The 15510-nt window shown below is 40.0% G+C and overlaps 1 protein-coding gene across 5 annotated transcripts in view; it reads left to right on the top strand.

Annotated features, from left to right (window-relative positions):
• The first annotated feature begins 1380 nt into the window (after positions 1–1380).
• rassf7a (Ras association domain family member 7a) overlaps positions 1381–15510 on the top strand; it is a 39159-nt gene continuing 25029 nt past the window's right edge. For 2 of the 5 annotated variants that reach the window (XM_019894123.1, XM_019894124.1), the window contains exons 1-2: positions 1381–1477; positions 3517–3628. The gene's annotated coding sequence lies outside the window, so the exon portion shown is untranslated. Of the gene's footprint in view, positions 1478–3516; positions 3629–11816; positions 12309–15510 lie in introns of those variants that run through there. The other 3 variants (XM_019894122.1, XM_019894125.1, XM_019894126.1) reach the window with 2 other exon arrangements.

Here is a 15510-nt window from a genome sequence, read left to right as displayed (position 1 = left end):
CTACAAGTTCCCTTCACAGGAACATTCGATTCTCCACGAGATGAACTTATTTTTTGTTAGCACATTCAGAGCTAAGTAAAAACAAAACAAAACAAAACATATTTTTGCCTATTTTGTCACGTTATAGAACAAACCAGAAACCGACTCATAATTTATGTTTGTGAATTTTCCATATTGTCAACTTGAAATAATGTTTTTTTAATAACATAAGGAAGTCTTGTTTTTTCTCAAGCAAATCAGGTGTTGATAATAATAATAGTAATAATAATATAACAATATGTTTACTGCAGTAATATTATGAATTGAGTGGTAGGTTCTCCAACAGGTGGAATTGTTTCAGAAACATTATAGCTCAAAATTACAACACATTGTAAAGTCCATATTGCGCAAGCTTTTATAGGTCTAACTTAATAAAAAATTAAAACATCTAACATACTTGATGTGCTGGAAAAAAACTCAAGACATTTTTTTCAGATCGATGTTAAGGATACATTTTGGGACACAAAGCCATCTCCGATTAAAATTTGCTGTTGAAAGTGTAGGTGTAATCGTTAATTCAAGCCCTACTCACATTTTGAACAGGCTCAATGGATTTCTATGAGAACTCAAAAATATATTATGTGGAACATTCATTCATTTTCCGAACCGCTTGATCCTCACTAGGGTCGCGGGGAGTGCTGGAGCCTATCCCAGCTGTCTTCGGGCAGTAGGCGGGGGACACCCTGAACCGGTTGCCAGCCAATGGCAGGGCACACAGAAACGTACAACCATTCGTGCCCACACTCACACCTAGGGACAATTTTGAGTGTTCAATCAGCCTGCCATGCATGATTTTGGAATGTGGGAGGAAATCGGAGGACCCGGAGAAAACCCACGCAAGCACGGGGAGAACATGCAAACTCCACACAGGAAGGCCGGAGCTGGAATTGAACCCAATACCTCTGCACTGTGAAGTCAACGTGCTAACCACTCGACGAGCGGGCTGCCCTATGTGTAACATACACACCAAAACATTTTTATGTCCAGGAATGCAAGTAAATCAAAAATTATAATTTGAGAGTTTGACATTAATTAACAAATGGTACTATGCTATTTCAGGCTAAATCGTAAATGATACTATAGCAAAAAAATACTTCAACTACCAAGTTTCAACATACTGTACTGGTGTTTTAACAGTTACAGAAACATAAACATGTGGCGGTCTAATACATTTGTTAAAGTACGATATGATCCGTATGTATTGTTATCAGTTAAAATTCGTGTGTGCACTTACTTCAGGTACACATTAGGTACCCGATAAACACGTCCGACTCTTTTTGCTTTGGGTGCTTTAGTTTAAAATATTTTACTTTGAAATATCAACCAGAAGTCTTATAAATTCACTTCCGGAATGGCCTGACAACTGTCGACTGTCGGGGAGCAAGAATCGTCTGTTAAGCGTGTTGTTCGAACGTTCAGCGCCGCTCGACCTCTCAATGTAAGTTGTGCTCCGTTGCGTTTCGTCTGATGTGTTGCTGTGTTTCACTAACTTGAAGTACAGTACGTACAGTTCTGTTCGTGACTCGCTCATCACTCGGTGATGCAACAAGTGGTGCACCTGCCGATTTAAACTTGGTAAAAACTTGAAATAGACTCCCTTGAAATTAGCTGCGGTTGCAAGTCTCGCTGAATAGTAGTTTTAATAAGTAGATTTTGCTGTGGGATGTCTAAATTAAGGCACAACCAATACATGTGCAGAGTTATGCTATTTCTCGTCTAGCTTAAATAAGTTAACCAAAAATGTAAAACATCTCAGTAGGCCTATTAACTATAATGGTTATAGCCACTACAAATTAACATCTAATCTGACAATGTAAAGAAGCATAGGCGGAATATTTTGCTCTGATTATTGATAATAGCAATATAAACATTTTGATGCAACATTGACTTGTGGATCTCATTAGACTGCATCTGTACCAAATATTGTGTCCTGTAAGTAGTAAACAGGACACTGCTCAAAGCCAATGACATTTTCTATTGCCATACAGTTATTAGTTAAGGATGGATGGGGCGGCAGCACAGAAGAATAGTGGCTAGCACGTCTGCCTCACACTTCAGAGGTTCGGAGTTTGAATTTCAGTTGGTACTCCAGCTTGGTCCCACATTCCCAAAACATGCATTGTAGACTCAAATTCGTCCAAATGTGGGAGTGGTTATCTTGGAATAGACTCGTCTCACCCTGGATTCTGAAGCAGTCAAAGTGCCGTGGTTTATTCTTGGGGGGCCTCCAGTTCCCTTTCACTTCCAATCACATTTATTCTAATACCAATGAGTATGTTCTTAGTACACTGCCAAGTTAGAACCGCATTTCGACCTGTCATGTGTACTCAAATTTAGAACAGACAATTAATTTGTTTCCATCTTAAAATAGGGTTCCTGCAGCTCCTGTATTTACCTATTTTATGATTGCCTTCCACATTCCTCCTCTACTCTTGATCCTTCCACATTGTTTGTTGTTGTCTATACTCTAAAGTATAGATTCATCTGATATTGATATCAAAAGGAGTTACTCATTTCTGGGTATGGTCAAATTAAGTATTAACTCTAATATTATAAAACACTACATAAATCAAGATATATTATCAATGCTGGCGTGCTGTTTTGGTTTGCATTGCAAGGTTTTCCCTACCTTTGGAACAGATGGATATGACTGACATGTATATTGAGATGGTTGGTTGCTTTTTTAATAGCCATCAAATCTTCAACCTGCAGACGTCATCTTTAGCTTACCATGTGTTGGTTATTGTTGACTTTGCCACATTCACTGGCTCATCTGCTACCCTGTTTTGTCCATTCTTTGTCGTGAGTGGATTTATTTTAGTTTTCAGTTGCAAATGCATGCTTGAAGAACTCATATACTATATACACTACATATTTCCATGCCGCTTTAAAATGCACGATTGTATTGCAGAGGAAGTACAGTATATTTTAGCATGGGTCTTACAGTACAGTATGTGTGGTTTCAGAGTTCTGATTAAGACTTCACACCAATGTTTACTTTATTCCTTGGGAATTTACTAAAGTATTCTGATAATGTTTCAACACACACACAGACGAACTCTGCGCTCACTGTCGGAGCATTTAATATAATGTTTGGGTGCAAATTAGGCTTGCTATTTTAAAGCTGCACTTTTGTGTTGTGCTTGCAAGCATTGGTAGGTCCTCAACAATTATCTTTTATGTTTTGTTATTCCCCCGCTCCCTTTTTCCCCCTCTCCTTGTCTTCACATGTCACCCACAAGCACCACGCTTGTCTGCCCCTCCCTTCTCTACTCTGCCATTTGGGAATGGCGTTGGGGCAATCATGTGGCTTTTCGTCTGAAAACAGTTGCTTATGTTTGCCATTGGATGATTTCTTTGAAAGAGCGTCGGTCGCATAGGCAACGGGGAATGGCGGCACCACTTCACTTAGCTCTTCAGCTACCCCCCTCCCCCTCCGCACTGCTGTAAGCATGTCTGTGTCTGTCTCTCCCACAGGCAGTGGTGGATCAGGTAGCGCGCAAACTGTCAGTAGCAGGCTTGTCTCACTCTTCCTCCCCTTCTTCTACCTTTTCACCAGTCAGACGCTCACAGAGACAGACTGCAAGAGGTGAGTGACAAAAATGACCATATTGTCTCCATAATTGTAAAACATTGCAACACGGAAGAAAGTTCAGGGTTACGATAGTTTTTTTTTTTTCCATTCAAGTGCGCCTGTATATATTAAGGTTGTATTATGGAATAGATTAACAGAAAAAAAAACCTGTATTAGGCTTGTGTTATTCAGCGGATAATGTCATTGAAAAAATATAAAACAAATATGCAAATTATGATGACAACCATTTTCATCCCCAGGGGGTGAAGGTGGTAAATTTAGAAACTTACCTAGTTTGTGTTTGGGACAAATTCATTTGTTATGCTAAGGCACTTGAACTTCGTCTGACTCAAGTGAATAACCATTAAGAGATGTCTGTGATAATATTTTTTCTGTGGTCCCTGTTCTGCACATTGGAGTACATACATCTTGTGTTGGTGAATGAGAATATGCAGACTGGATTTTTCTCTTTGCATGGTAACCAACCTCAAGTAGTACCCTCTGTTGTCCCCTTCTTGGGCTCAACCAACGAGGTTCTTCCATCTGTATTGGGTTTCTATGGAAACGCCAGACGCACACTCCCTGCCCCTCCCTTGACGAGCACTCTATCTGATGACCCAAAGAACCTTCTGCTATTCACATACCCAGCATCTGTTTTGGAACACTTCTCCCTTTCATCAAAAGGCACATATTGAAAGGAAGGGTTTGTTACTGTCAGAAGTCACAAATTCTAGCGCAAATAATGTAGCGTGTCATATAGGACTGGACATTGTTTGATTTTGGACGATTGTGATTCTGATTCATCAATTCTGGTTCCTAACGTTTCTCGATTCCGATTCTTTCAAAAAAAAAAAAAAGAAAGAAAAAAGCTTTCATGTTTTCAATGAATGAGATAACCAGTTCTTTTTGAGGCATGAAATAATTTGAACTTAGTTTTTCTTTTGTTTGGAACTTTTTACTTTTTATGAATTTTGCTATAAATTTCTCAAAGCACTATTTTTAACCAGTATACTAATATCAGGCATATGCACCTGAAATTTTCACAGGAGGGTTTTATTTTTGAGAACATCGAGAAAATACAGTATAGTAATGCAGCTGGTACTTAAAGCATGCTACTGAGCAAAACATACAACAAACACAAAAGATGTACATTATTTGAGGGGGATGCAAGGAAAATCTATCTAATCTAAGCAGTCTACGAAAACATTTGCTGTATGTGTGTATGCTTGCATGCATGTATATGCTGTGTCCGCTAAGATAATTATTAGCTGTCCATTTGGCATGTGCGTTGTGCTGTTTTAGTTCCTGTTTAACTTATCGTCATAAGTATTTTACTTGTTTACTTACCTGATTCTGACTGGTGTGATATCAGGCTGAGCGGTCGGAGCCAAAGTTAGTTGTCCTACAGGTCTTGACTTCCTACCCCAACTCACCCATTCTGAATATGCTTATATTTGTATTTTCTAATTTATATTTACTTATATACTTTTGTTCTTCTACTTCTCCCTTTTCATAATTTTTGCTGCTGTAAATTCGGAATTTTTCCATTGTGAGAGAAATAAACATTTTCTTATCTTATCTTATCTTAACTTAGCGGCTAATGCGAGGAACAGGCGCTGCACAGTACAGTGTCAATGTAATTAATTTGTTTTGGTTTTCCACGTCCTTAATTAGTGATTCAACATGATTTCAAGATAACATGTTGATGTTGGTAGCAACAGTTTGTGATGGGAAATTAAACTTTAATTGGGCTCTAACCTCCTGTTGGGAAGACATGTCAAGTCAGCTGGCACGCCCCCATGTGCGGCCACGAACAACTTCGAAATAAAAGCATCCCAAAGCACTGATTTGGGAAGATTGTATTTTGAAGTTGACCTTCATGCATATTATTGCCACGGGTGGCTTGATTGTCTTGCCGACTATGCACACTAAATAAACAGGTACCGAGGCAAAAAAAATTTCGAAAGCATTTTTTTTTTTTTTTAATTAATCAAGGCACTCTAAGTGCCCAAGGACTCACTTCACCCCTAGTCACAGGCTGCAGTTCGATGATCAACTTTGTGATCTCGTCATCAGATTGATGGCCCCATGTTTAGTACACTTGGATGAAGAGAGAGCCAGAGCTGTCAGCTGATCACCACCTGGTGGTGTGTTGGCTTCAATGGTGGGAGAAGATGTCAGCCCCAACTGGCAGACCTAAACGTATTGTGAGGGTTCGCTGAGAATACCTGGCAGAATCCCCTGTCATAAATAGTTTTAACTCTCACCTTTGGCAGAACTTCACCCACTTCCCGTGGGAGGCGGGGGAGATTGAGTCTGAGCGGACCATGTTCCGCACCTCCATTTGTTGAGGTGTCCGAACGGAGCTCTGGCCTAAGACGGTCAGTGCCCGTCGTGGCGGCAGTCCCTGAATCCGCTTGTGGACAACTGGTGATAAGGGATGCCGTCAAGCTGCAGGAGTCCTCTCGAGCCTTTTTTACCTGGGGGATTCCGGGGGCAGCTGATGGGTACCAGCTGGCCAAGCAGAATGAAATTTTGGTCTAAATCCTGTTCAACATCTGTGGAAGTAGCAGAAACATGCCATCTGGAGAAAGTGCCCTCCAAACCTGACAACTGGAGCAATTTGCTCATCAAGAGTTGGCGAAAACACCTGCTAATAGGTGCCGAAGTCTCATTCAAATCAATTGATTGCAGTAATTGCCTGAGAAGTTTGTGCGACAAAATATTAAGTAGAGGGTACCTCAATTTTTGTCCAGGCCTATTTCATAAATGTGTTTTTCAAAATGTTGAACAGCAATTCGAAAGCAATGTCTGATTTTCATTTGTTAATTTTGGTTCATTATTCAAAATAATTACTTTTGTCGGATTCAAGTTATCTCTGTGACCACTTTTTTTTCTTTCATCATCAATGGGGTCCAACAATTTTGTTCATGTGTGCAGGTAACATATTTACAAAATGAATCTTATTTTTATTTTTATTATAGATAATCCATATTGCCAAGCAGTGTCGTGTTATAACATTCACTTCATTTTCGAAAATGTGAACAAAAAGTAGCACACTGGTGTGTTATTGAGCCAATGCCTGTTTTCCTTTGGCTGATGTAACCAGGACGAAACCAGCACCAATGCCCTGTTGAAGCCTTCGTCCAGCTGCCGTTATGTCATTGCGGGCCAAGCAATTCTAACATGTCATCTTATGTATGATATTTAAAGGCACAGCATTTGACAGAGCGGCACAAACCTTCTCACAAATGGCCGTTGTCAGAGAGCTGATCAGTAATCTAGCATATCTGATAAGGCAAATCATTAATTCAGTCTCACGTACGGCCACTCTTGGACACTCCAATTTTGAAGATGGTGGTGATGGGGCTATTTGAAATTCAACAGGTCTTTAAACTTGTAGTTGAGGTGAATCTGTTTTGCATATGTTCCCTGCTTTAAAATACAGCATCTCATCTTGCGATTGTATGATGAGAGAATACGAACTATTTTGTACTTTTGTCATCATGTCTGTGCACGCGGGCATACTGGAGAGGAAGAAGTGACTTACTTTTTATTCTCTATATGTGCGTAATGGATGATTCAAGCTACATGGTCTTTCTAACTTTAACACAGCTACTTCAGCTTGTCTTTGATCCGGAAAACCACTGAGGGAAAAGCTTGACGAGACTGGTCCAGTGAAAGCTTTTAAATGCTGTTGTTCTTGCAGGTGTTTGGATAGTTCTTTTCCCCAGACGCTCCGTGGCAGCCATTTTATAAACAATGTTGGGAGGAAATGGACAGACGACTGATCTGTTGAAGGACCACAAATTTTATGACCATTTACACTTGACAAATTGATTCAATACCTCAAAGTCAAACAGACGGACTAAAGTGTGCGGGTTGAGGTAAATGGAGACAAACAGTGAGTGACAATGTCTGGTGGCCTCCGCCTTGCTCTGTGTGGGTCTTATGAAGCTTTTGTTCACCTCTGACCCCTGACCTGTTATCATCTGACAGCTCCCAGGCCACCAACCTACATTTCCCGTCTATTTAGCCCCCCCCAAATTTGGCTTTTGTTTTTGTTTAGATCATGGTGAAGTCAGCAGTTGAATAAATCTCTGTGTGTGGAGTGCCATTAGTGTGCGTAAGCTAAAGGTTTAGCCTAGGTGGGAATGAAAAATGTCCTTCAATAGGAATGGGAAAAAAAATGCATTACATTCATTCAGATGCATGAAAACCATCTCCAATATTTGAGTCTATGCGCTGTTTCATTGTACTGAACCACCCAACCATCTCGTACTTCTCCTGGCTCCTGTTTATTCCTCTTTCGGTTGTCTTTCTTTTGTTTGATCGATGAAAATACCATATACTTTCTTCCTGGTCAGTGTTTTCCCTTCTAATAACTCAGTCATGAATTTAATTAGATTGTGAACTCCCTTAGCTATGAGTAATTGAAGATGATGAATTGGACCACGATAAAACAATGAAGAATTTGAGCAGTTATTTACCCGTATATTCTTCCATCCTCCATGATGATCATCATGGTGATAATAATAATGATGATGATGATGATTATGATTATTAAACAAACTTTGAGGCAGCTTCTCAAAAACGCAACACAGCATTATCTGGAAGGCACACCTATTTTAAATAGTTGTAAAGTTGGTCTGAACAGGTTGAGAGAAGAAAAACAGGAAATAATTAATTAAAAAAAAAGAAAAAAACACCTACTGTTTTTGGCACGCAGTTATGTGGCATGAGGTTTGAAAATGCACACCAAATGCTAAAAGTAGTCTGTAAAAAAGGAGAGGAAATGTAAAAGTGTGTGACCCGTTCAAATTGGGCATGTTTGAGTGGTCCAAACAGTAATGGCTGGACACAATGTTGTCGTCGTGCTTGTGTATGTTCAGCGTTTTGTATTTACATTTCTGATATATTCATCAGTCTGATTTGCGTGACGTTGTAAAGTCTTCATTCACATTAACATACTGTATATTCCAACACAGGCTATTCAAAAGATTTTTTTTTGTCCCTCCCGTAGAACACGCAGAGGCTTGTACAGTTACTTCACTAAGTAAAGGCAGAGGCATTTACAGTTTATTTACAAAGTAACATGGCTGCCTTGGTTTTTTTTTTTTTTTTGGTCGTTTTTGCTTCAATTTCATGCGGGATTATTTTTACAATGTTTTTGTCTGTAAGAAAAACATAAGCTGCCTTATATATTCTTATATATTTTTTCCATTTGTTTAATTTTCATGTCCTCCATTTCACCTTAGTTCCTTAGTTCATTTTCATTGTGAAATGCACTTAATTTAAAATTCCACCGTGTAATTACCCTCTTCAGCGGAAGTAATAATGAGACACAAGGAATAACTACACAAGCAAAGCAATAGTCATGGCCCATCTATAATTAGATAGTCATACTACCGTGCTGTGGAAAAGCATTTGCCCCCTTCCTGATTTCTGTGATTTTTGCATATTTATCACACACATACAGTAGGATTCAGTTAATAAATTTTAATATGACACGGAGAAAACCCAAGAAAATACAAAATGCAGTTTCTAAATGCCAACTTAATATCTTAAGGTGCAAAAAAACAAATACAATCCAAACTTATCGGGGGTGTCCCCATGGACGATGGGAAGAGGCACAGCCTATTTGGACCTTAATGCTATTCATTCATGGTGCATAAAGGCCAACAAAGACCCAATCAGCATGCCTTCCCCTCTGCCTGCAACTACTCTGAACCTTTTTAACCCCTGGCAAATCCAACCAGTCTGTTGCCATCATAGCTTTGTTCTCATGCCCTCTCCGTGAATGTATAAGTTGGTTATCACTCTTTGGGCAGGTCGGAATACATATCGCTTGTTTGCGTGTATTGCGTTGAGATTAATGTAATTGTGATGATGAATAATGCAAAATCAGAAATGGTATCTTACGTAAGCACTGGTTGTGAAGCTTTTTAGGGGTTGTTAGTTGTCTGTTTTGTTTTTCTTTTCCGTTGAATGAAGAGGGGCAGGCAAGTGGGAGCAAGGAAAAGGGGTGTTGCAAGAATGTTTGAGTCACACAGAAAGTGAGGGAAGGTACGTGGGATTTGACAGAGGAGGGTGGACTAAAGAAGGCACAGCAGTAGGAGGTGCCCTGAGGAATGCCTGGAAGGTGTTCGTAAACTCTGTGAGGCTATGGACTGTTAATCCTCCACGTTACCCTCTGCGGCCCTGTTGTGTTTTCAATCGTCAGCTCTCTAAACCATTGACACAGGATTTTGGTCATCTCACAAAAAAGCCCTTGAACGAAATCTCTGGAGATTTGATGATCGACAGACACATCATCCTCTTAAGCTTTATAGCTTGTCAGGAGTCATATGTGCTTCCTTCAAAATGTCACCCTTCGGTGGAACCTCAACCTTTTCTCACTTAGGACTTTGGTACAGTAATTCCTCAGGAGACTTTTACTCTTGACTGTTCTTTGAGCGATTTGTCTGACAGTACAACTTAGATGTGACAAAAGCGTTGCTTGATAGAACGTTAATAAAGCCCTCAGAAGTGAAAAGAATTCCCCATGGGGCCAGCCTGACTTGTGTGTGTGTGTGTGTGTGTGTGTGTGTGTGTGTGTGTGTGTGTGTGTGTGTGTGTGTGTGTGTGTGTGTGTGTGTGTGTGCGTGCGTGTGTGTGTGTGTGTGTGTGAGAATGTGGCGTGGGAGGGTGGGTGCGCGCTTTTATTTGTATTATGTAACTTACTGCAGTTTATCATATACAAACATATATTTTAAATCATGGAAGAGATTTAGAGAAGGGTTATTTGGTTCATGTGTACTGTATCTGTAATGTTGTACATCAGTTGTCAAATAAGAAAAAATAGGATGAAGCAGGGTTTGATTTAGGTCCAGATTTAATCTGCTTTAAAAAGCAAAGTTTGGCAAGTTTTGCAATAAATAAATAAATAACAAAGAAAAAATGTCTCCAGGAAAGTTGGTCCTCACTTTACACAAACCAGTACAACTTCAGTACCCTTGCAAGAGCACACACACACACACACACACACACACACACACACACACACACACACACACACACACACACACACACACACACACAAAACAATGGAACTCAATGGTGATTGTGTGTAATTACTGATTCATCTGTATTTTCAATGTCCATCCCTTTACACAAGCACATTATTTCAAATTGACAGTGCAGAAAATGCATAAACATATATTATGATTCAGTCACTGGTTTTGTCTGTAAGGTGTCAGAAAATAGGGAAATGTTGTTGCATGCATGTTTTTTTGGTTTGCCGTGCACACCACTAGCATGAGGTGATTACAGTTATATGATTTTCTAAGTCATAACTGCCCTCTGAGGGAGACTATAAGCAGCCCTGGCATGAAGGATTCCATTAAGCTTTTTAATTACTGGAGAGTATGTCTTCGTAAACAAAATTATTAAAATTTGGCTTACTGTATACTTCCTCATAATAAACTAACCTGACAAAAGCATCAGAACTTTAGGTAATTCTCTGGAGTAGACATTATTATTTAGTAGGTGTGTGCATTTAAACCAAAACCGTTTTTCAGATTTAAATTGTTTTTTTGGTCCACCCCTACTTAGATTTTTATGACAAACAACAGTCTATTTGTTCCACAGAAAGTCTTGTTGGTATCGGGACGAGTAACAATCACTAGTTTCAAGTTTCATGTCTGGGCGATGGTCAAGTCCGAAAGTTGTGACTTTTTTTTTTTTTCTTTTAGATACAGACACACACGTATCTGCAGTTGTGTTTTTAAGGTACTCTAGAAACAAAGTTGAGTTGATTAGAATTTAGTTTAATGCTGTTTTATGTTGGGTCTTGACTGTCTTTTAATATTAAAGTTTGGGTTTGGGTGTTGGCCAGCCGAGGCACAGAAACTGTAAGAGTACACCAACTTTGCTGTCACACCTGCTCACCCACCCGTATTGTGATGTCATTCTGGAAAAAAGTATAAAACACCTGACGGATTCATTTGCGTAATCCGCTGCTCATTTCACACAAGGTTAGGGGTGGATATTTTAATGCCTCGGGTGATAGATTGTGCAAACAGATTAAGCTGCACACCACTTCTATTGACTTTTTTTTTTGTACGTTTATCAGATACAAAACAAGGAGACAATATGAGGAAATGGAGACAGAGAACATGACGCTGTAAACACTCTTACCTGAAAAAGGAGGAGGTACCTGATCTGTCAGCACAGCAGTAAAGGGTGGGGAGAAAGAGTGACAGAAGGAGTGACTGATAGGGTGTGCTTCTCTTTGGGTGAGAGAGGAGGAGGGGTGTAGTCAGCCAGAGAGAGACAAGAGAGAGAGACAGAGAGAGAGCGAGAGAAAACAAAACTCTTCCAGGCTCTCAGATCTTGACTGTGGTGGAGACACCCAGGAGCAGTGCATTCCTGAGGCAGGCAGGCAGGCAGCCAGACGGGGCAGGAAAAAGGGAGCCACATCCTTGATGTCGCTTTGTCACCACGTCCGATTGCCTCTGACCTCTTCTTCGCGACTGTCATCGTCCTCCACATCGTACACACACATAGACATACATACGATTACACACTCGTACACACAAACACTGCCTCACACACCGGACGGACTCTTTCACTATTTCAATTTTAAAGGATTTTGCCCAGCAAGGCAGAGACGAGGAGTAAGGAGACTAAAGGCAGTGAAAATATATTCTTCCTGGTAAGTGGATTTTTTTTTTGTTTGTTTCTTTTGAATGTGTCCTTGCTTGTTTGAATGTCAGTACAGGGAAGTTTCTCTAAAGTAAGCTGTTTGCTGTGTAGCTAACACTGTAGCCTTTGTTTTTCGGAATAATGACACACTACAGTGCCGGCTGTATATATTTTGAAGCAGATAAATAATGAGACTTTGAGATAATTCAGCTGTGTGTCAATGAGGATACCTTTCCAGCTGTCTGGACATCAAACTCGCTGTGTGAAGGGCTCAAACCTGTTTGGCGAAACTTCTCACTTTGTGCTCACATGATTTTTTTTTTTTTTTTTTACTTCTCCATGTGCTTTTTGTTTTAATTTGCTCCAAGTGTTTATGTTTTTTCCCCCCTTAAAGGAATCATTCAGTGTTGGGACTATGAGACAAGTGGATGGTACTTGTAGTTGCACACTGGCTGCTGCTTTTATCACTGGAAGATTAAAGATTAATTCATTGGAGGCTCGGGCAGAGTTCAGTGCTGCATGTCCCAACCTCAATGAAGTGTTAGTGTGCCACACATCTCAAAGAATAACATCATGCAATGCAAGTGTTAAAGGCTATTTCAACATTCAGTTATTGTCATGCACGCCAAGCTTTTTGGTTACGATTCCCAGCATGGTGTAGATCAGGAAGAAAACGTCTGATGTCATGAGCCAAACATGCTTTCTCTTCAATTTTGTGTATCATTTGGAACTTGCTCCGGTAGTTTTCTTGAAATCCTGTCCTACTGTGAAGAGTCTTATCTCAACTAGACTTCAGATATTTAAAAAAAAAAGATCACAGCTAACCTTAGCTTTTTATTGCCAATTTTTAGTATTGTTATTCATTAATCTTACCTCAAGTGGTCATTGTAAATGTGTTGCCACTCACCAAATGTCACTCATGAGTGCCTTTAATCTAAAGTCTGACATTGAGTTGTCATTGGTTACTTGGACTAGTTGTCAGAGTCAGTAAAAAGTAGACTTTTACAACGTTTACCAGATTATTGCTTCCAAAGAGAAATTTCCAAGCATTTCCTGTCAAAAGTGGAAATAGTCTTTCCCCTGACTTGGACTATGAGGTTGTTACACCTTGTGCAACACCGCTATGACAGTATTCATGTCCCAAATTGGATATCAGCGCTGCAAAAGTCCCAAATAAAAAGCAAACAAACAAAAAAAAAGTGGAAGCTGCTGCAAAAGGGAGAAGCAACATATGTTCTTCCATTTTTCGTTCCTTAAAGCATACCAGTGGAATTGCCAAGTATCTGCTCTTATATTCCAGGGCAATCGTATGTTTGCTGTAGTGCAATCTCAATTATATATACACCTCTTTAATGCATATTTCTTCTCTCCTCCGACTTACTGTGCAGCTGCCTCAGTGCTTAAACTTTTCTCGTTGTCCTTGAATGAGCCCGTTTTAGGATGGTGAGAGCTCAGCATCCTCTGAGAGTCATCTTCTCAACTCCCTTATTTGACTGTTCTTTTTCCACTGCTTTTTCACATAGATCCATCAACTAGTGCAGGGTAGTCTGTCGCTTCTGTCAAAGCGCCTGTCCGTCATTTAGCTCCCGTGAAAAGGAAAACGTGCTTGGCCATGCACAGCACGATATCTTGATGGAGTCTTGATGGAAATTTACAAAGTAATTTTTCATGCTGTGAAGTGACTTCATTTCTCGGGTCCTTATCAGACATGTTTACCGACTCCCGCAGATGCATTCTGGGCCGGAGGTAATTGGATGACGCTAGGACATGAAATAATATGTCTGCATAGTTTTGGGCTATAATTATTTTGGGAATGTGGTTCAAACCACCTTTTTTGTTTCTGTCCATGTCTTTTTTTTTTTTTTCCTCAAGTGTAGCTCCGTCTAACTCTCACAACTCCTTGTTCCACGTGTCCTCCCCCTGCCTGTGCAATGGGACGGAAGGCAGTGCTGTGCTCATGTCAGATCCATTAAGGAAGAAAGTACACTGCAGTGATAAAAGATTGATCCAGTCTTCCTTGCATCACATTCTCATCTCACACCCAGCTCCATCATCCTCCCTCTCACCCATTTCCAATCCAAACTCCATCCAGTTTGCAATTCGTCAAATCTTTTCTACTCATTTAAATAAATCATCCTCATTGAATTTATATTTCCCAGGGATTGATAAACGAGGAACAGACTGTTTTTGTGTAGGATCCCGCCTGTTTAAAAATGACACAAGCTGGCAGATATACAGTGACAGTATTTCCGTCCCAATATTTTGGGAGGGAGCTAAGGGAGGCTTCATGTCTCTGAGGTGTCTCTGTGGAGCTACGATGGGTAGAACACACTTGGCTCACACAACTAGTTAAAAAAAAAAAAAAGTGGCTTACAGCCCAGCAAGCCCCACTACACCTGTTGTATCTGAAGAGGCAAAGACAAACACAACAGATCTGTGCTTTGTCAGCTACGAGACTATAATTACTGAGAGGAAGGAGGGGATTTGGAAAAGGAATTTCGCTGTGGTTCTGCTTCTTGACCGTCAGACGTTTCAAGTGCATTTATTTTTGTTTGGAATGTACATTTGCAAACACAACCAGACAATTCAAAAAATCGATTCCTTAACCGATGGCTTGTTTGCATCTGCAAGGTATTTTGCATGCATATTTTATGTATTTATCTGTAGTGAACACAAAAGCCTAGGGGTGTTCTGATCGGGTTTTTATGCAACCGATTCCAATACGATCACCCATGATGAGTGAGGTCCGTTGACACCACTTCTGAAACCGATTACATGGATTAGCTTCACGTTTTTCATTTGTAGAGCTGCTCACTCATGTTTATTTTGTTAATTGATTAATCAGTAATTTTTCTGGGATTAATTGATGTGAAATACACACACACACACACACACACACACACACACACACACACACACATAGCTAGATAGATAGACAGACAGATAAACAGATAGTGTATAAATTATATTTTACCCCCATTTTTGTAGAAACCCACATTGAATGTTCAGTATACTTTCAAGATTTTTGGGGGTTATTTATCGGATGATGTCAATCAATGCCTTGCACTGCAATCGCAACAACCAATCAGCCACAGCTCATACTTTAGGCCAACTCGAGAGCAGCCTGCGTGCAGTCTAGCATCCCCTTCCACTTTCCCTAAAACTGCACATTATCAACAAACCAGAAATGTAGTCATGATATATTTGTGTAT

Source organism: Hippocampus comes, unplaced genomic scaffold, assembly GCF_001891065.2.
Source record: "Hippocampus comes isolate QL1 unplaced genomic scaffold, H_comes_QL1_v1.1 scaffold104, whole genome shotgun sequence".
Classification (NCBI taxonomy): domain Eukaryota; kingdom Metazoa; phylum Chordata; class Actinopteri; order Syngnathiformes; family Syngnathidae; genus Hippocampus; species Hippocampus comes.
This window is presented reverse-complemented; position numbering and strand designations above follow the sequence as displayed.